This window comes from Eschscholzia californica, unplaced genomic scaffold, assembly GCF_041429995.1.
Source record: "Eschscholzia californica isolate CP2 unplaced genomic scaffold, dmEscCali1.0.p SCAF_1, whole genome shotgun sequence".
NCBI lineage: Eukaryota > Viridiplantae > Streptophyta > Magnoliopsida > Ranunculales > Papaveraceae > Eschscholzia > Eschscholzia californica.
Window position 1 is genome coordinate 40,280,698 of NW_028238198.1, and position 22,619 is coordinate 40,303,316.

The following is a 22,619-nucleotide window of genomic DNA, read 5'->3' on the forward strand; positions in this document are numbered from 1 at the left end:
ATGGGGTCGGTGGACTGTTCTGGTGTAGCGGGGGTGCCTGTATACTGACGATTTTGGTCCAATAGGGTAATCAAAGTCTGGTACTGTTCCCTGGTCAGGGAAGTGGCTGAAGGCGTTCCCTGTTGGGATGTTGCTGACGTGACAGAAGCAGTTATAGAATGCTGTTGTGGGCGCCCTCGAGAACGAGCTATTGGGCCTGACCGACTTGTGTTTGCTGGTGGGTATCCATGCAATTGATAGCATTGAGCTCGAACGTGGCCATGTATGTGACAATAGTCACAGTAGGGACGTTGTCGCTTTGAACATTGTGGGTCACCACGATCAGAACGTGAACCTTGGCCGACGGCTAGAGTGGTCGCTTCAACACCATCAGAATTAGAATTGATAATATTTTGTTGAACCTCCTCTTGCTTAACGAGCGAATGAATACGTAAAGTGGAGGGGAATGGGTCCATGAGAAGGATTTGACTGCGGATCGCAGAGAAACGATCGTGGAGTCCTTGAAGGAACTCCATTGCGCGATCCTGATTTAACCTATCAATCATAGATTTACCATGAATACAAATACATGGTTCAACTGTTGTGAGTGATTGAAGCTCGTCTTGTAACGATTTCAACTGAGTAAAGTATGTAGAGACATCTAAGGCCTCTTGCTTCAAACATGAAATAGCTATTTTGAGTTGGAAAACCTTAGGAGCGTTGGTTTAAAAAAAACGATCATGGAGATTTTTCCATGTCTCAGCAGCAGATTCATCATAAAGAATAGATGACTGGATATCCGGAGAAACGGAATTGAGTATCCAACTTGCAACAAGATCGTTGCATCGTTCCCACGAATGTAACTCATTGGGAGAAGTTGGTTTCACAATAGTCCCATCTTCGAAACCAAGTTTGTCCTTGGCACGGAGGGATTTTGTAACATCCCCTGTTTTAAAAGGTTGGTTTAGGGACTATTTGACATTTAGGTCAAATCAAAAGAGGGACTAAATCAGCAAAGAGTTCAATTTGGGGGTATTATGCAATCAGGTAAAAACAGGGACCTAACTGTAAATCTGTGGGAATGAATAAGAGAAGTAAAGAAATCAGATTTTCCAACTCTCTTTTGCTCGACTGAACTAGGGTTTGGGTTTGGGAATGAAAAGAAACTCAACCAAAGAGATAATTTTGATAGTATTTCAAAGAGAAAATCTGGTCTTGTTTAATTCGAGCATAAAGGAGTTGTTTGAGCTAGGTTTTGATGAATTTGGTAAGAGACTTACACTTTCTCTTTCTAAAACTCTGAATTTCTGTAATCTGAATTTTAATGGAGTATTCGGTTTCGAATTTTATAGAAATTGGAAGGGGTTTCATCTAAGGACAAGCTAAACATCTTAATCAAGTAAGTTGTTATGTTTTGATGGTATAATTTACTTGTTTCAGAATTCTAGGGTTTGAGGCTTATGGAATTTGAGGGTTTTTATAATTCATGCAATTATAAGATGTATTTAGCTAGGAATTAGGTGATTTTGAGATATACACAAGTTAGAGAAGTTAATTGGGTTAGTTTAATGATCGAACGACAATTTTGAAAGACTGCACAGTGCAGTCTGTTATCGTATAATCTGGGCGTTGTACAGTACTCGGATGTGTTTTCTCGAAACACGAAAGTCTTAGTTTAGGATGTTAGCAATCCAGAATGGTATGACGCAAGTCGTTTCAATATCGGAAGAGAGAGTTACGACTGTTTTACCAAACATCGCGCTATTCAGCAAATATGAAATCTGCTTATTGTTTTACTGTTTTAGCTGGTCATCGAGATATAGAATGTTATTTGAGTCTTCTACATTATTTTAGATTGTCTCGATACGATTCCATAAAGGTATAGTACGAATCATTCGGAGTTCGGATGAGAGAGATATGAGTGATTTAACATGAAGCGTACGATCAGTGAAACTAATGCACTGCTGCGTAAGTTTTGTATTTTTCAGAGAGGTTTTAATTTGAATTAGGATAAACCACCTTATTGTAAAACATTATAAAGGATATAAGCTTTCCAGCGACTTAAGAATGGATTGAAACTGATCATCGATAAGAGAGTTGTGATTGTTATAGTGCGTAATGCGTTGTTAGGGATATCTATGGTGTTGTTGTGTATGTGTGGTAACTTTCGAGGATGTCTCTCTAGGGTTTTGGGGTACATATTTAATAACCAAATACTAAGCATATTAGTACCTTTAAAATGGTGTATGATTGACCCTAAATGGACATGTCTATGAAGTTAGAAGATCGATCGAGATTTGGTTATACTTGAAGTCTTCCAGAGTTCGCGAATTTAATTTTTATGTTTTAAGTTTTCTTTACGTTATTGCTTTGTTGTGCGAAGGTTCTTAGTATAAGAACCTAATGTTTTTATTCGGTGTTTTTGGTTATTCTTCCTTATCCGAGAGTATGCGAATGAGGAGGAATAAGGTCGTCTGGTAGGCGGGAGGTCTTTGGTGATGCAAGGACTGAGGTAGGGGTTCTGAATCCTTATCCAGCATGGTTTTATAGATAATGAATATGCTAGATTCTATAGTTATATATGCGCCATTATAACTAGAGTTTAGGTAGCATGAAACTCTATTTATGTGATGAACTGAAATATGCTTGAAATGTTTTGATGCGATATGAGAAATGTTTTTTAACTGATTTTACGATGATTGTAAACTACTGGGGATTTTCTTGTATGTACCCGACTGCGGATTATGTCAACCTACGGGCACGTCGCCATTGAGGGTAGGATGACATGTGGACACGGTTGTGACCCGTGTGAGATTGGTGAGGTGGGCGACACTAGTCATGAGACCTGTGGAGTAGAGTGCTTCACTTGCTGGCCATTGGTGCTCGTGCCTCCAGCTCGAGGCTCAGGGTCGTACACCCTGAGCGTTCGCCTGGGAGGTGACATTGATTGGGAATCCCTCTACTTTGTGGCGATATGACTCTTAGTTGTTCCACTTCCGTGTTTGATGAGATAATGAATCGAATGAGAATATTGGTTTTGATATACGAATGAAACTGATTTTGAAAGATCGCATTAGATGCATGACAGGGTACCGAAGATAATGAGGTTCAGGTCCTTCCATGGTGACGGCTCTCTTATTCGAACTCGGTGATCAAAAACGTATTTAGATACTTAAAGTATATATGTATCATGAGGTAAACTCTTCAATGATTGCGGAGTCCCTTAGTGGGAGAGGGGCTTACCGGCTAGGGGTAAGTCTCTTTCTCGAGGAGACGTAGTGCATTAGCTAGTGCCTAAATGGGTTGGTACTATCTAACGCACTCTAGGTTCTCCTGAGGAACTCTCCTCTTATTGGGAGCGCACCATGGGTGGGCAGCTAATCACTGCTAATGCTTGCTAGATTAAGGAAAACGGTTTTGTATATAGTATATATGGTAACTGTTTTGATAACTCGTTTTTGTCACGATGTTTACAACTTATTAAATGAACTTTTGAAAACGTGATGGGTTTTGGATTGCTCTTCCACCAGAATAACTCGTGTCGGTGAGTATTCTGACCCCCTACCAGTTGTTAGTGTGCAGGTGTTATCTTTTTGTTCGACGTGGCGAGTTTTGGTTCGTAGAATACTCTTTTACGTTGAAGTCTTCGGGTGTATGTCGCGTGGATGTTGACGCTGTTTTTTGTTCTTTTCCACTAGTTGTATATATTTTTACTCACGGACAAACATATATGTAAATATTTAACACTCAGACTGGTATATAGTTCGTATGGATGTTTATGAGGCTTTTGTAGTTTTTTTTGTGCGGTTCGGGTTTCGACCTGAAACTGAGTTGAGTTTGTTAGCTTCCGCTTTATAGTTTATTCTTGTATATGCAAGTGTATGGTTTGCATGACAGGTTTTACAGGTGCGACCGGTTCGATTTACAAAGGAGACTCTGCCGGATTTTTGTCTCGTCTGTTAGTTGCCGGGGCGTGGTCGTGTCTATTTTGGGACACGGGGCGTCACAGTTGGTATCAGAGCAGTTAGTTCTGGTGACCTATATCAGAGCAGTTAGTTCTGGTGTCCGATAAGTCACGTATGGTGTAGAGCATTGACTGCTCTAGACTTTAGGGTAAGATAAAAATGACAAGACTAGGTGTCTAAAAGCTTCAAGATTAAAAGCGACCAAGAATAAATGATGTTATATATGTATGTGTTTCTTTTGATTTTCGTTTCTTGTTTTGTTTTTCTCGCGAAAGGAAGACTCGAAGGATGGTCTAAGATGGTATATTTCCTTCATTATTGTACAAGATGGCAGAAGAGGATAACCAAGGGTTAAGAGGTTTTGATGATAAATTTTGGGTAGGTCGACATATTGAAGATGTTGAAGTGTCGAAGAGTGTACGAGGAGGTTAAGTGTGATTGGTATTTGCCAGTACACAAGTTTACAACGATTGACAACAACGAACTGTTAAAGAATTTTGCAACATATAGGTTCATTTGGTTAAGGATTAATATATGTGGTCCACTTTTTCAAGATCGATGGACTAGTGAAAATTTGTGAGCCTAAGTCACTCGATCAGGTGATTCTCATATGAAGGCATTGCCAGGAGTAGCTAACCTAGGCGAACCGGTAATACGGGAAATGCCATCAAGTGATGAAGAAGCTACATATTGAACCACTTAAGAAGTATGTTGACCACATTGGTGTGACCATAACTTCAGCAAAGACCACAAAATTGGGTTTGTAGATTAATCCAAAGATTCAGATGCATGAAGAATGTAAGAGTGGTGAACGATATGATTTTATCTGAGCAAGGTCATAAGTAACAAGAACAAGAGGAATTCTTATAGAATCAATTTATGGGTCAGAAGTTTACCATCATAGTATGAAATGATAAAGAAGATTTGTGATATGATCTGGTTAAGAAGTCGTTAAAGGAAAACGATTTAATTCGATGGATGCTTTGGGGCAATGTGTGAGCTGATCAAAATTTCGAGGACGAAATTTCTTTAAGGGGGGAGGATTGTAACATCCCGTGTTTTAAAAGGTTGGTTTAGGGACTATTTGACATTTAGGTCAAATCAAAAGAGGGACCAAATCAGCAAAGAGTTCAATTTGGGGGTATTTGCAATCAGGTAAAAAACAGGGACCTAACTGTAAATCCGTGGGAATAAATAAGAGAAGAAAAGAAATCAGATTTTCCAACTCTCTTTTGCTCGACTGAACTAGGGTTTGGGTTTGGATTTGGGTTTGGGAATGAAAAGAAACTTAACCAAAGAGAGAATTTTGATAGTATTTCAAAGGGAAAATCTGGTTTTGTTTAATTCGAGCATAAAGGAGTTGTTTGAGCTAGGTTTTGATGATTTTGGTAAGAGACTTACACTTTCTCTTTCTCAAACTCTGAATTTCTGTAATCTGAATTTTAATGGAGTATTCGGTTTCGAATTTTATAGAAATTGGAAGAGGTTTCATCTAAGGACAAGCTAAACATCTTAATCAAGTAAGTTGTTATGTTTTGATGGTATAATTTACTTGTTTCAGAATTCTAGGGTTTGAGGCTTATGGAATTTGGGGGTTTTTGTAATTCATGCAAGTATAAGATGTATTTAGCTGGGAATTAGGTGATTTTGAGATATACACAAGTTAGAGAAGTTAATTGGGTTAGTTTAATGATCGAACGACAATTTTGAAAGACTGCACAGTGCAGTCTGTTATCGTATAATCTGGGCCTTGTACAGTACTCGGATTTGTTTTCCCAAAACACGAGAGTCGTAGTTTAGGATGTTAGCATTCCAGAATGGTATGACGCAAGTCGTTTCGATATCGGAAGAGAGAGTTACGACTGTTTTACCAAACATCGCGCTATTCAGCAAATATGAAATCTGCTTACTGTTTTACTGTTTTATCTGGTCATCGAGATATAGAATGTTATTTGAGTCTTCTCCATTATTGTATCTTGTCTCGATACGATTCCATAAAGGTATAGTACGAACAATTCGGAGTTCGGATGAGAGAGATATGAGCGTTTTAACATGCAGCGTACGATCAGTGAAACTGATGCACTGCTGCGTATGTTTTGTATTTTTCAGAGAGGTTCTAATTTGAATTAGGATAAACCACCTTATTGTAAAACATTATAAAGGATATAAGCTTTCCAGCGACTTAAGAATGGATTGAAACCGATCAACGATAAGAGAGTTGTGATTGTTATAGTGCGTAATGCGTTATTAGGGATATCTATGGTGTTGTTGTGTATGTGTGGTAACTTTCGAGGATGTCTCTCTAGGGTTTTGGGGTACATATTTAATAACTAAATGCTAAGGATATGAGTACCTTTAAAATGGTGTATGATTGACCCTAAATGGACATGGCTATGAAGTTAGAAGATTGATCGAGATTTGGTTATACTTGAAGTCTTCCAGAGTTCGCGAATTTAATTTTTATGTTTTAAGTTTTCTTTACGTTATTGCTTTGTTGTGCGAAGGTTCTTAGTATAAGAACCTAATGTTTTTATTCGGTGTTTTTGGTTATTCTTCCTTATCCCAGAGTATGCGAATGAGGAGGAATAAGGTCGTCTGGTAGGCGGGAGGTCTTTGGTGATGCAAGGACTGAGGTAGGGGTTCTGAATCCTTTATCCAGCATGGTTTTATAGATAATGAATATGCTAGATTTTATAGTTATATATGCGCCATTATAACTAGAGTTTAGGTAGCATGAAACTCTATTTATGTGATGAACTGAAATATGCTTGAAATGTTTTGATGCGATATGAGAAATGTTTTTGAACTGATTTTACGATGATTGTGAACTACTGGGGATTTTCTTGTATGTACCCGACTGCGGATTATGTCAACCTACGGGCACGTAGCCTTGAGGGTAGGATGACATGTGGACACGGTTGTGACCCGTGTGAGATTGGTGAGGTGGGCGACACTAGTCATGAGACCTGTGGAGTAGAGTGCTTCACTTGCTGGCCATTGGTGCTCGTGCCTCCAGCTCGAGGCTCAGGGTCGTACACCCTGAGCGTTTGCCTGGGAGGTGACATTGATTGGGAATCCCTCTACTTTGTGGCGATATGACTCTTAGTTGTTCCACTTCCGTGTTTGATGAGATAATGAATCGAATGAGAATATTGGTTTTGATATACGAATGAAACTGATTTTGAAAGATCGCATTAGATGTATGACAGGGTACCGAAGAGAATGAGGTTCAGGTCCTTCCATGGTGACGGCTCTCTTATTCGAACTCGGTGATCAAAAACGTATTTAGATACTTAAAGTATATATGTATCATGAGGTAAACTCTTCAATGATTGCGGAGTCCCTTAGTGGGAGAGGGGCTTACCGGCTAGGGGTAAGTCTCTTTCTCGAGGAGACGTAGTGCATTAGCTAGTGCCTAAATGGGTTGGTACTATCTAACGCACTCTAGGTTCTCCTGAGGAACTCTCCTCCTATTGGGAGCGCACCATGGGTGGGCAGCTAATCACTGCTAATGCTTGCTAGATTAAAGAAAACGGTTTTGTATATAGTATATATGGTAACTGTTTTGATAACTCGTTTTTGTCACGATGTTTACAACTTATTAAATGAACTTTTGGAAACGTGATGGGTTTTGGATTGGTCTTCTACCAGAATAACTCGTGTCGGTGAGTATTCTGAACCCCTACCAGTTGTTAGTGTACAGGTGTTATCTTTTTGTTCGACGTGGCGAGTTTTGGTTCGTGTGACGCCCCGTGTTCCGAATCACGGTTTGCCCGGCAGTTTATAAAAGAAACTCGGTCTAATACTAATTCAAACCAGTTTCAAATATAAACCCAAGCCAAAACTCTCATCACGGGTTACAAATCAAGAACAAACACAGCGGAAAATCAAATATAGTTTAAACCTTTTGAAAATATGCTCGGAAAATATGTAACCCAAAATAGTTTTCATAAAGAGAAAAAACAACTTGAATCTATGTTTATGAATAGTTCACAGAAGAGACTGAATTTGGACAGAATCTCCTCTATAAATTGAACATATCAAACCTCAAAAACCTGTCAAACATTCATACATATCTCACAAACTTCTAAATAACAATAGCATCAAATAAAAAGTGATAATGTGCATACTATTTACATGTGTACAATCGCAAACAAGTGAAAGAACGATCCTAACTATTCTAGATGATACATATATAATATTAACGTTGTGATTATGTTGAAAATATAATAGAAATTATAATCTTACATAATGTGAGCCGTCGAAGTAAACTATGTCACTCCGGGTCACCAATACCTGCAACTGAACAACAACAAATAGGAATGAGATAACCCGAAGGCCAGCTCAGTAGGATACCTAGACATCCTACCCGCACCACACACATCAACATTTTAATACATTAATAGTTATAAGTGTTACATATATACAGATATATATACAGAGATATCAATATGCACACGAAGCAAAGCAATATAGCAAGATAATTCTTCTAGCTTACCAAGATCACGACTGAATACGCCCTCAGTCGGGGTCACCTACTATTCGGCTAGGAAGAACCGTTCGGCCTTTGTTAGTGCGTAGGCAGGCGGCGCCTTATCGAACGTTTGATTACTGCAGTGTACACATGGATCCACGTAATAACCCAGTAAGAGCTTCCGTAACTCTCCCTTCGTCATCATCACCCATCGGGCTGGCTTGTGATCTCAATACGCATCGAATAGTAAATCTCACCCAAACAATGATACGCTTAGAATATGTCATGACTTACCCAGACGACTATAAGAGCACCGTCGTGTAGCAGAGCCATATACCCACGGCGATACAATTATCTCATCTTGAGGCGCGTCTTATCTCCGGCCAGATCTGACGCTTCCTCGCAAGGTAACTCATTGACCATTCGAAGAATACCCAAACATATGCATGAACCTATAATAGTATTAAATGATCTGATAGGCTCCTAAAGCTACAAGAACAGAGCCCTCCTAAAGGTCCCATCAACCAAAAGAAGAAGAGCGTTCTCATGTCTCAAGGTAGGGTAAACCCTGTTTAAAGTCAAGCTTTTACAAGTGTCCACTTTCAGGGAATTAGTATTTTCTTATTAAGAAAACTCGGGTAAACACCCTCTTTCATTTCGGTGAAAACATTGTAAGTAACATTCACAACAGAATTCAAACCACACACACCAGTGGTTTAGCAGAATAAATAAACAAGCATGGCATTGGGTCAGTCCCCTAATCACTCCAAGGGTCGGAATACCCCAACTCCCATCCTCTCCGGACCCCATTCCGGGTAAACTAGAATGGTCGTTACCAAACGGCTGGCCACGCACCGAGTGTAACCCTTGACATAATTCATGGCTAATCCATAACATAAAATAAACAAGGGGACCAACCAATGCCCGTCGGAAAACAACCATTACACATAACACAGATCAAGCGATTCCGCCTCCATGTTATACACGCAGCTCAAGCGATTCCGTCACCACGTGTTTACAATTCACACAAAACGATCACACAGATCAAGCGATTCCGCCTCCATGTGGTTATTTTTCAGAAAAACCAATTTGTTTTGAAAAGAGAAACATCCATAACATAGAGTACACCACATACATACATATCATACCATATCATATCATAAATTGAACTAGAGAACTATAAAAAGAAGAAAAATGACTATATATATATATATATATATATATATATATATATATATATATATATATATAATGGTGAAACGGGGAATACCCGTGCTCCAAGTAAGATTCGTAGGATCCTACCTCTTCTTGCGCTTCCAATGATGCTCTTGAGTAAGCTGTACTTCTCCTCGAGCTCCCTATTGCAGTTTATTAGTCCTACTGAAATATGAAAGGGCAAAACGGTCATTTGACAGTCACATAACTGTCAAGAGTCCTCTTGCAAAGCAAGAATGCATCAAATGAATGAAACTATACTAGGAATGTCCTATTGGCACTATAGAGTCCACTGAGATGTTCCATCGAGCACTTGAAATATATACAAATCAACCAATCAACTTCCCATAAATTCTATTTTACATTTCCGAGTCTTCATAAGCTGACAAATCATATAATGAACCAAATACTATGAATCTAGAACCGTCAAATCATAAAATGAAACCAATGTTACGAATCTATAACTCAACCTATCCATTTACGTTAAGACGGCAAAGTTCGGGTAACCATCTCTATTCCAATTCATTTTAAAACTGATCCAAATATGAAATTCGAGCACTAAAATAATTCGGCAGCACCCCATCTATATTTGGACACTCCGAAATAGTCTACAATCTCCTAAACATGTTTCTGAACACAAATCATTCGAAGAAATTGAATAATAGTCGTCTAAATAGCTCCAAATTTGAACCCAAATGAAATTAATATAACTACACAGTTATTGATATAACCGTCATAAATCCACCAAATACGGACGAAATTGAAAATTCTGAACGGATAGATATGTAGAACAAGTCGAATGAAATTACCTAGAATAAGTTTCATTGAATTCCGACCACCGGACGCGAAGAAATCGAAGAAATAAAATCGAACATCAAACCCTCGAGCACCTCAACGCCAGAACAATTTCTATTGTTTCTTTCTCTCTGGCTCGGTGGTTTAACATAGGAGATGAGAATGAAATGGTGTATAAAGTAAACAGTGGGGTCCACAAAAACAAACTATTAAAAATTCAATTAGCCTACAGCCACCACGTCTCCACATGCATGCACGGTGGGTTGGATTCGTTTTAAGGCAAATGAGACGCCACATGTTTCGATTAGAAGTGTCCATACTATAAAATTCATTTTGAGCCCCTAACCTTTAAATACTTCATACACAAATCCCATCATAATTATAGTCAACTAATTCAACCCCCATGAGTTACTTTATGACCCCCAATTTAGCTTTTTCCTTTCTTTTTCATCCCACAAGCAACCATGAAGAAACTATATGGTCCCGCTAAGTTCGATACCAAAGAAAATTCTCGAATACGACTCGATAGCCAAGCCACGTCCGATAATTTCGTGTGACCAGTCAAAATTCATAATTTTTCGAGAATTGTCCAATGAGCTATCTGAATCAATCAAAATAAGTATTTGAAACCAAATCCAAAATGAAGCCACTGGATCCGCTCGGCGTTCTAACTCGTCCGATTCTCCGACTTGAAGGTCTGGGCGCTACAGTTCGTAGAATACTCTTTTACGTTGAAGTCTTCGGGTGTATGTCGCGTGGATGTTGACTCTGTTTTTTGTTCTTTTCCATTAGTTGTATATATTTTTACTCACGGACAAACATATATGTAAATAATTAACACTCAGACTGGTATATAGTTCGTATGGATGTTTATGAGGCTTTTGTAGTTTTTTTTTTTTTTGTGGTTCGGGTTTCGACCCGAAACTGAGTTGAGTTTGTTAGCTTCCGCTTTATAGTTTATTCTTATATATATGCAAGTGTATGGTTTGCATGACAGGTTTTACAGGTGCGACCGGTTCGATTTACAGAGGAGACTCTGCCGGATTTTTGTCTCGTCTGTGAGTTGCCGGGGCGTGGTCGTGTCTATTTTGGGACACGGGGCGTCACAGCTTTGGTCATACCACGAGACCAGAAGGCATAGTTATCTCCGGTAAGAGGTGGTTGAATTAAAACAGTCGTTGGAGAGTCCGAATGGTGGACATCGAAAACTTGAGTAACATTAGTAGCGGATTGAGTGGTGGTATCAATGGTTGAAGACATTGTGTGTTAAAAAAAAGACAAGTAGGCTCTTATACCATGTGAAGAGACTAATGATCTCTTAATACTAAAAGAACTAAGCAATGAGAAGATGATGAATTGATATGAAAACAAGAGAACAAAGAGATGAATGGATGATTACAAGTGAATCTTTTGTTTATTTCTCCGTATCTATTATAATGGGTATATAGTATTATATATAGGTATATGTAGATATACATGGAAATGGTAGGATATACATAAAATGGTAACTTACATGAAATGGTAACTTATTATACATATAATCATGACTAATATGGTAAGTGATGGCGGCCATCCCACCAATGGGCCTCACGGCCAACCCAATAACAGGCCCAACAGCCAAGATCTCATAATAGGATAAGTTTCAGTTTAGTATTTAGGGTTACCATATTTAGAGTCTTAGCAATCAAGGAAAGTATCCTTAGTAGTTATCTTCTTTCTTTATTTGAGTCTATCTAGGAAAGTCTAATCTCTATATAAGAGAAGTCCGGTATGTCTTGTTAAGTATTGAATTGAATCATAAAATACAAAATCTCCTTGATTGCATCTTCTTCTTTAATTATTTCAGTTGTTCTTCGTTTATTTATCGTTTAATCGTTATTTTATCAGTTTTATTTCGTTAGTTTAGTTTTTTTTTTTTTTTTTGTTGAACTAGTTCTTATAGATTAAATAACAGCGTTATTACAATATTTATTAACTAACATACAAGGAATATTCTTCCAACTTTTGCTTGCCTTCTTCTTTCTCGCCCATTTTGCTAGTTTATCTGCACTTGAATTGAGATCTCTTTACATACTTGAATTGCACTTCTTCGAGTTCTTTTCTACTTTCTTGAATTTTGCGGATATGGATTAACGATTGCCAGTTCACCGTGTGCCGTTTGCGGTGGAGATGTTTGATGAGATTGATATTATCGCTTTCTAATATTATCTTCTTATACTGATTCACCTTTGCCCATTCGATTCCAAGTAAGATAGCCATTGCTTCTCCTTCTTCACTGTTTCTCGCTCTATTGGATGTTACTTTCGCTGCAATGAATTTTGATTCTGCATTATGAACTATCAGACTAATTCCCACATTGGATGTTACATTGGTAAATGAAGCATCTACATTTATCTTAATAAAATTTTGTGGCAGAGGTTGCCATTTTTCACTATTATACTGCCTAATTTTTTTCTGGTTTGAGCTGATCTTTGCCTTCGTTATTCAACGGGATAGTCTGTATAAGATTCTGAGTATGAATGTCAAAGTTCTCTCTTAGAATATCAGTATTCCAACTGTTGTTCGAGATCAGTTGTGACACTTTGGTAAGACTAGAGTGATTATTGTTTGGAATGCTACCATTACTATCTGGAATCCAATTCTCCGTCCAAATATTAATATCATCCCCCGAATGCACTCCCCAAATTGCTAGATCATCAAGGAGGCTGTAGTGCTTTCTGATTGTCTTCCAAGTCCAAGAGTGATGTGGTTTAGCGGGACCAGGGGTATTGGATTTTGGAAAGTATTTAGCTTTGAGTATTTTACCCAAGTAGCTTCTGATTCCGCCTTGAGTCGCCACGCCAATTTAGCTAAGAGAACCTTATTGTCCAAATCTGGCAGATGAAGCCCTAGACCTCCTAGTTAGTTTAGTTTATTAACAATGGTGGATTCCATTACTTTTACGCTTCCGCAACAATCTACATCAGCTGGTATTCAGAGCTTGAAAAATCTGGGAACAAAAGATGAAATTTTTTTCATGGATACATCTCTCCTTGAATGCTGGAAAATTTTTCCACGTTTAGATTGGGATCCCTTTCAAGATTCAAAACAATTTTATGTTGATCGAAAATATCCAGAAAAAATTAATACCGTTTCTAAAATTCCTCTATTCGACGGTCAATATCATATAAAATTTTGGGTTTAACATATGGAAGATTGGTTCATAAACCAAGATATCCACAATGAAGATAAGGTTTTTCTCATCGAACAACATATGTCCGAAAGAATCTATGAACAATTCAATGCAATGCAATGGGGACTTATTAATCAAGGGGAAAAATTCGTAGACGATTGGACTACATTGAAAAGCATCTTCAGGTGTGTTTTTCTTCCTTTAGATGAATATTTTTCATATGTGGAGACAAATATTGAATCAAGTAGACAGTTCTCCAATGTTACTTCGGTCACCGTGTTCGTATTGAAAAAGAAGTTTTTGACAAAAGGACAAAAATTTCTCAATGACTGAGGGAAAAAGAAGAACAAAGTGAATTATCCGAAATTCCTTCGACTACCATGGTCGGCACTGTTGAAGGAGATTTTCTTGATAAAATAATACTAGTTTTTCAATGACGGAGAAAGAAAAGTTCAATGAGATGAATAACACAAGCTCACACAAATTATTTGCTCCGTATATAATCCCGGAAGAAGAATTAGTTGTTTCGAATCACAAAATTCCTTCGACCACCATGAACAATATTGTTGGAGGAGAGGTCCTTGATAACCAAAATACAAGTTATTCAATGAATGGGGAAGACGAATTGCTCACTTCCACTGCAAGAATGACAACCATGTGTTCATCTTCCATCTTCCTATTTCTCCGAGAACTTGGTCACTTTCATCTGGTTCAAGGTAAGAGTCCCGGTTTTGTCAGTACATATGACATTGGCAGAACAAAACTTGCAGAGGAAGTCAATAGTAGTAAAACAATTACGTGTTTGGTGCTATCACACTCAGCTATATCAAGTTTAGCATCAAATCATCCACTTTCAATTATAAAAAATGTTTTAAGTCTTCATGTTATTCTTGATTGTTATGAAAGTCAACAACTTCATGCTATCTATGAAGGTACTTCTTTAGCAAAAACTCTTTGTCTAACTACTAGTGATGAACAAGGACATCTAGGGTTTGTTAATATTGCCAACATTAAAGGCGGTAAAGTTACTTTCGGATCAGCTGCTCCTGGATCTAAACTGGATTTTACATATGCAAAATCTGTTAGACAAATTCCTTATAATATCTCTATTCTTGAAATTGTTTCCCAACTCTTAACACTTACGGAGGGTTTAAAGTCTCATGCCCATGTAATTGTTATAAGAGCTACAAACCGACCAACCCGTATTGATAATGGAATCGGATTGACGACAGTAGATTTGATGAACAATTTGGGAAAGATTGAGAAATCTGAAACAAAGGAATTCATGGATCCATTAGAGGTAGGGGCAGATGTTAGTGTGATTGGTCAATTTGGTGTTGGGTTTCACTATTCTTCTCTTGTAGCAGAGAAGGTTATTATGACAATGAATAAAAGTGGGAGAGAAAGTGAGATGTCTGAACTAGTAGAAGAAAAGAAGATGAACAGTAGTAATAGTAAAACCAATCTTTCTTCTACATTAAACGTGAATTCCCTTGAATTTGTTCCAAGAGCTAAGATCCAAATTCCAAATTCAGGTTACCCAAACTTACAGTATATTGGTACTAGTAGTGGGTCTGATCGGTTTAACCCTAGGGAACAAAATTCAGTTCAATTGATTTCATATTCTACTCTTACAATTCCAATTTCATTGAAAAATTTACTCACTGATGATCTTCGATTAGAGATAGTCAAACAGGTGGAATATCAATTCAGCGATATGAGTTTATTTGCAAGTGATACCATATTGAAGCATATACTAAAGGATCCTGAAGGTTATGTTCCTTTATTTGTTGTTTCGTCTCTTGGTGAAGAACTTCTAGGAATTGCTACAATAAGTCTCTCTTCATACTTGTTCATGTTACTTCACTCCTTCTTGAAGATTGTTAAGTGGCAAATTTTGCCATGGGAAGATGGCACAATCAACATTGTTTATTCTTCACTCGTTGGTCGAAGCCTCGATAGGATGACAAAATACGTAGTTGAATTTTTTAGAGAGAATAATGTGAGTATTATGATCCTCTTCATTGAATTACTAGATGACGGGAGATGTAGAAATTTGTTAGAAGTTTATTTCCTACAATTGATTTTGCGGGATATTTCACATCATGGGTTTCGGATTCTAGTTGGTGAATTGGTCTATATTTGTCTTCTTCGAATTTTTGGCAAATTTCGCGCAAAGTGGGAACTAAGGATTGCCTTCAAAATCGTCGCCAAAGTTACCTCCCACATCACTAATATCTACCCGTTTTATCCGGATGAACTAATATATGACGACATCAACTTGGGGACAAGTTGTTCCACAGAGGGGGAGTATGAAGGCCGCCATCCCACCAATGGGCCTCACGGCCAACCCAATAACAGGCCCAACGGCCAAGATCTCATAATAGGATAAGTTCCAGTTTAGTATTTTGGGTTACCATATTTAGAGTCCTAGCAATCAAGGAAAGTATCCTTAGTAGTTATCTTCTTTCTTTATTTGAGTCTATCTAGGAAAGTCTAATCTCTATATAAGAGAAGTCCGGTATGTCTTGTTAAGTATTGAATTGAATCATCAAATACAAAATCTCCTTGATTGCATCTTCTTCTTTAATTATTTCAGTTGTTCTTCGTTTATTTATCGTTTAATCGTTATTTTATCAGTTTTATTTCGTTAGTTTAGTTTATTAACAATGGTGGATTCCATTACTTTTACGCTTCCGCAACAATCTACATCAGTAAGTCTAAGCCGCCAAGGATTCGGCTGAATCCTTATCTGTTCCTGATCTCCTATCCGAGTCTAGTCGAGTTGGATGGGTTTGGTAATCGTCTTTCTTGGTGTCCTTAATAAAAGTGGAGCCAGAATTGGGTCCGTGGCTATATAGACCAAAATAATATTCCAAAAAGGTTTATGATCCAATCTTCCCAAAACATGGATATTTAGTCCTTTTACATTATGGACATAATAACCCATTCTTTATGAGAGAATGTTTCTAATGTGGATTTGGAATGTTTCTAATGTGGGCGTGATTTAGGAGATTTAAAGCAACTAACTATAAATCCGAAATTGATTTTTCTCTATCTTCTAACCGTTTTGGAAAGCAAATCTATTTCCAAATCAATTCAAAACAAAAATCGTAACCAAATCAATTTTCTCTCTCTCTTTACGGATTTGGAAACCAAATCAATTTTCTCTCTCTTACTATGTAAATTTTTTTCGATTCAAATCAATTTTCTCTCACTTAACTTTCAGATTTGGAAATAGTATATTTTCTAGGATCAATTTAGCGTGATTTGGGGGTTAATATACAAAACATATATATCACTTTCTCTCACTTAACTTTCAGTTTTGAAAATAGTATATTTTTCTGGGAACATTAAAGCAACATATGTTTTCGTTTTTACTCATACATAAATACACATAGAATACAAATTATGAAACAAATACGTAAATTATGTATTATTTATGACGAGGAAACCATCATTTGTCAAGTATACAACATAATTTATCAAATGTATGTGGGTCTTGTTCAATAAATTACACATAATTTCTTTTACATGACACATAATTTTTTTTACATTACACATCCTTTACATTCTGTTACAAAAAAAAAGTACAAAATCTTCTTTGGTTCAAAAATGGTGCCCATCCATGTACTCTCCATTAGTTTCGTTGACTCACTTTGATTTGATGATTCTCTTTGAAATTACATCTGGTGTATCAAATCTACACACATAAATACACATACATTAAAGAAAAAAAATATCATATATTGTATTATAAACTACATGTACAGTTTCGTAAATTATATATAATATTTGTCAAATTTTGACAACATTTGAAGGTTTTGAGTAGTTTGGTAAACTTATCAAGGCTACTGTTTTGGGTGAAAAGTACACGTAATGGTAAATAAATAATACATAATTTATGTACACTTATACATAAATTGTATACATAATGGTTAGAACATGAAGATATACGTAAATTATATATACTTTATTGCAAAGTACACGAGGTTTGATAGTAAAGCGAAGTATTTCTACTAATGAAATGAGTACTGTTTTGGTGTTAAAGCACGGGTAATGTTCTATACATTACCCATAATTTACTATAAATTGTGGTAATTTACGATACAGTACATGTACTGTAAATTTTGTTATGAGTAACCGTACGAAGGAACAAATGTTTCATAAATTCGTACGGATTGAAAACCAGATCTGAACAAAAAAAATGAGAATATCATTAAGCTTAAACTACAAATCTAAAGATATCTGCTATGATGATTGATTGCAATAATGTCAAACTCGAGTTGAAGGATTAAACATCAAGATCAAAAACATAAATGAAATTTTAAGAGAGAGAAAGAAAATAAACATCAAACATTCGATTGATGATTGATAATCTGATCTCACGAAATATCAGAAACAACAGAAGATTAAACATAGATCTAAAGAAATATGGTATTATCACTGGATGCAAACATAACATACTAACTTTGAAGGAATCATTGAATAAGGAATAAACATAAAGATCTTAAACAGTTATGAAAATTTTAGGGTTTTAGTTATAAATCATTGAATAAGGAATAAACATAAAGATCTTAAACAGTTATGAAAAATTTTAGAGAGAGAAAATAAACATCATACATTCGAAGTTAATGAATTAGTAAACAGATCTTATAGATATGTATCATAAATCTGATACGTTTTATAATAGAGCGAAATAATTAGGGTTTTAGTTATAAGAAGAAATATTAGATATTAACAATGGTGTTTATAAAGATTTCGAAAGTATTAAACCTGATAAATGATGAATTTGGACAGCAATATAATGTAGAAGAAGAAGATTTTCTGAGTTTAATGGAGGTTTGTCAACTAAATCGGTTTTAGAGAAATCAAATAAAGAGTTTCCGTTACTGAAAATAATGAAGATATCCTTACTTTGAATAGAAACATGATTGGAGAGAAATATGAGAGATAATAATGAAGATATCCTTACTTTGAATAGAAACATGATTGGAGAGAAATATGGGAGATAAATATGGAAAAAGATATGCATAGATTTCGAAGATAAATTAGTTATAAAATATGGAAAGGTTAGATTAGGGATTATGAAATAATATTTATTCTAGAGATTTGTGTTTTCTCTCTAGATGAGACCAAATGGACTAGATATCCATTTATATTATTTTTTTGGTTTTAAAATCCTTTATAAGAATAGAGAGGATTATATCTATTATTAGGACCCGTTTTTTTGGACTATAAACCTAAAAATTCTTAATAATATAGAGAAAAGAAAACAAAGAGGTTTAGATCCAAATTTTTGATGGTATCAAACCATATTTAGCTTCTCCAATTGACACTGCACCCATCAAAACCTCTTTCATGAAGTTAATAAGGGTGTTTTAAGAAAAGTTTGAAGTATGAAAACGTATAATAAGTTATGTTAGTTAGTTGTTTGTCATCTCACTCCATATAAATTGTCTCTATATTAACGACCATTCTGTTTTCCATTTCTCAATTTTACCATTTCCTCATCTCTCACGATATCTTCAATTATAGTAGTACTAGTCATGCAACATTAATTTTCTACTCCATAAATTCTAGAGAGAGAATTGATCTCTTAATTAAAGCACTACTGCATTTGCAGAGAGAAGGAAAGACACAGGAGGAGGAAAAGAGGAGTTTATGTACAACAGTAAATTGCTTCTATCTCTCTAGCTAGCAACCTAGTTTATTTCTTATTCAAAACTGCATTATTTATTAATTAGGCTAGGGTTTGGTTACTAACTAATTGTCCTCCAATTTAAGAGCTGCACAATTTAGTTTGGTGAACCATCCGTACCAACGAAGTTATTTGATTCTCTAAGTTTGAAGTAGTTGGATACAATAGTTTCTAACAAGAAAAAAAGAGAGCTAATGAGTTCTATCTCAAATGGTGATGTTTGAGTTTGAACTAATTATCGTAGATATTCACATGATACAGTTGAACGTTATATTATTGTAATACTTATAATAATCTAGAACAGATTAACTTACCAAATTATAGTACTTAAACTCTCAGACCTTATTAAGAGCATCTCCAATGCAAAACTCAAAAAAATCTCTATTAGTCCTATTTGTCGAGTTCCAATTGAGATTCTCACTCCTAGGTGGCGAAAATAGGGATCCTCAATTCTTGTATGTCTCCAATGCAAAACTCTAAACTTTTTTATTTTACTTATGTGGCATGGTTATTTTTGTAAAAAAATAATTAGTTATTTTGGAAATATACGAAGACCTGATTTCTATTGGTTGAAATTTCAATATTGATGAGTTGGACAATTAGAGATATCTCAAGAGGGCACTCTATTTCTGGAGGCCCTCTTGAGATATCTCTATTCCACCCTTGACACATCATCTTTGAGTTCTTAGTTGAGTTTTGCATTGGAAATAGTTTGTTAAGAAAAAGGGTTAATTCCGTTTTGGCCCCCGATTTGTGACCAACTCGCCGTTTTGGCCCCCATAAGTGTCCGGCAGTTCGTTTTGGCCCCAGAACCACTTTTCGGGCAGCGATGACATCATCAAAGTCTGACCAAATATTTTGTATCCCCAAACTACCCCTCTCATCAAATCCAAACCAATCAAATCAACTGACACTAGTTATTACCCTATTTCATTCCCCAAAGCACTTTTAATTTCCAATTCTTTCTCTCTCTAATTAACTTCCAGTTCTTTCTCTCTCTATCTCTAATCCACCATTGAAGAAAAAACAAGTTTTTTCCTCTAATTTCTCTGTCTCTATCTCTCTTTCTCTCTCTATGAGATTTCTCCAACCAAATCATTTCCTGAAACATCTAAAATTTCCATCTGATTACTACAAGTTTTAATCTCAGGTATTTCACCAAGAAATCTGTTAAATGATGCATTCAAATAATTAAATGATGCATTCAAATAACTAAGATTGTAAAACTGAAGAACATCAAATGGGGTTAGACCAGTAAAACTATTACTACCAAAATCCAAAAGTTCCAAACTTTTGCACATTAAAATCTGTTTTTGAGAGATAAAGTTCTTAGAGATTTCAATTTGGATAAACTCAGTGATAATCGTCCGGCATTATGAATTCACCGGATTTAATCAAACTTATTAGTGATCAGATCTTTCATCGAGTAAGTTTCAAAGACTAACATGTCTCAATCACGGCTAAACAAATGCATCTTTACTTTGTGAACACTCTCTAATAAGAAGTAACGAAGTTCAATTAAGCCCTAGTTCAATCTGTTAAACTTAGAGAGAGAGAGAAATATATAGAGGAAAACTTTAGGCAATGGAAAACCCTAGTTCAATCAAACCCTAGGGTTAATTAATTTACGGTTAATTCTGGAATACCTTTAGACAATGGAAGATCCCTTTTTAATGGAGTTTTAGGATTTACATACCAACCAGGTCCCCAACAAATCATACTTAATTCCTTGTTGTCAATATATAAGTGAAATGAGAACCCTAAATAATTGATTTAAAAGAAATACCTTCAATTTCATTACCGAAATTTTTTTCATTGTCACCTCAACAAATAACAGTACCATTAGAACTCCTAATTGCACAATTATGATTCATCCTCAATGCCAAATCTCAAATTGACAATCTGAGTTGCCTTATTGGAATCAAACCCTCAACAACCAACTTGATTGGTATTCTTCAAAATCCCCCCAGAAGCATTTTCAATAGCCAAGCTTGTGCCAATGATTCGTCCTTCTTTACCGGCCAGTGGAATGATACAGTGGCATGTCATGAACTTGAGTTGAGCACATCTATTATATATATGCTATGTACATGAATCAAAGAAGAGAGAGAAAGCGAGGGAGAGTGGAAGAGAGAAACTACAGAGGAAAAAAGCTTGTTTCTTCTTTAATGGTGGATCTGATAGAGAGAAAGAACTGAAAATTAATGGGAGAGAGAAAAAATTGGAAACTGAAAGTGGTTTGGGGAATGAAATAGGGTAATAATTAGTGTCATTTGATTTGATTGGTATTCGGTTTGAATTTAATGAGAGGGGTAGTTTGGGAATACGAAATATTTGGTCAGACTTTGATGATGTCATTGCTGCCCGAAAAGTGGTTTTGGGGCCAAAACGAACTGTCGGACACTTATTGGGGCCAAAACGGCGAGTTGGTCACAAATCGGGGGCCAAAACGGAATTAACCCTAAGAAAAACTCCATAAATCCTATGTGGCACTCCAAATTTCTAAGATTGAGTTTTGCATTGGAGATGCTCTAAGTCATTGCTAATTTGCTCATAATGCTCGTCAAGAAAATGGAGAAAAGTAATGTATTATTTCTTGAATGCCTAGATCGCGCTCATAAAATGATAATTTGTTTCCTTGTTACATCAAAAAATTTCTCAATGAGTTTTGCATCTTCTATTCAATCGCTTGTGATTTAAATTTAATACTTTAGTAGATGACACAATTAGGGGAGGCAAGATTTGAAGGAGATGAAGAGTGGGTATGACTAGAAATTGTGTAATTTGACAATTTAGGATGACTTCTATTGCTTGGGTAGTTGGTAGATTTTGTTATTTTTACATAAAAATCATTCTCCACATTGGGACATTACTTGTTTGGATGTACTCTCACCAATATCTCCATTCTTCCATACAAAGAAACAATTGTCTCATGAAGTTCCAAATATCAAAAAGTAGTGCCAACAAACCTTGGTTGGAGGGGTAAGAGGTTTAGTCTTCCTCCTTAAAGGTTAAGGATTCGAAGCAGACTGACAATTCAAAAAAGCATATTAAAAGGTACTATTATTTCGAAATGATAAATCCAGAAGAGAAAAAGAAATAAAAGAGATAAAATGATTCTTAGGTTTTCTTTTTTGGTTTATATCCTCAGCCTAACCCTAGAAAATCTAATGGCCACATTCTTCCGGTCAAGGTATGGGCGGGCGGGCCTTATCCAAAGCGGACGGTCACAGACGAAGTTCCGGGTAGACCTTTTTGTCTGTGACCGTCCGACGTCCGCTAAGATTTAACGGCCGGGCGGGTAATGCCCGGCCCGGT

General features: G+C 36.3%; 3 long non-coding RNA genes across 6 annotated transcripts; 2 read left to right on the plus strand and 1 right to left on the minus strand.

The window, feature by feature from the left end:
- Window positions 1–1,103: 1,103 nt before the first annotated feature.
- Window positions 1,104–3,771, plus strand: LOC147566802 (uncharacterized). Of its 2 annotated transcripts, XR_015230568.1 has the most exons (4): window positions 1,104–1,246; window positions 1,332–1,378; window positions 2,425–2,491; window positions 3,548–3,771. It is a non-coding gene; the product is annotated as an uncharacterized LOC147566802 (long non-coding RNA). The 2 variants fall into 2 exon arrangements; XR_015230567.1 differs by having other exon boundaries at window positions 1,104–1,378.
- Window positions 3,772–5,190: 1,419 nt separating this feature from the next.
- Window positions 5,191–12,288, plus strand: LOC147566803 (uncharacterized). 3 transcript variants are annotated; one of them, XR_015230570.1, is made up of 4 exons: window positions 5,191–5,332; window positions 5,418–5,464; window positions 6,511–6,577; window positions 11,426–12,288. It is a non-coding gene; the product is annotated as an uncharacterized LOC147566803 (long non-coding RNA). The 3 variants fall into 3 exon arrangements; XR_015230571.1 differs by lacking the exon at window positions 11,426–12,288 and adding an exon at window positions 7,143–7,625; XR_015230569.1 differs by lacking the exon at window positions 11,426–12,288 and having other exon boundaries at window positions 6,511–6,978.
- Window positions 8,033–10,569, minus strand: LOC147566804 (uncharacterized). Its single transcript, XR_015230572.1, has 3 exons — window positions 10,443–10,569; window positions 9,721–9,798; window positions 8,033–8,246 (listed from the first exon to the last, which is right to left on the minus strand). It is a non-coding gene; the product is annotated as an uncharacterized LOC147566804 (long non-coding RNA).
- Window positions 12,289–22,619: the final 10,331 nt, after the last annotated feature.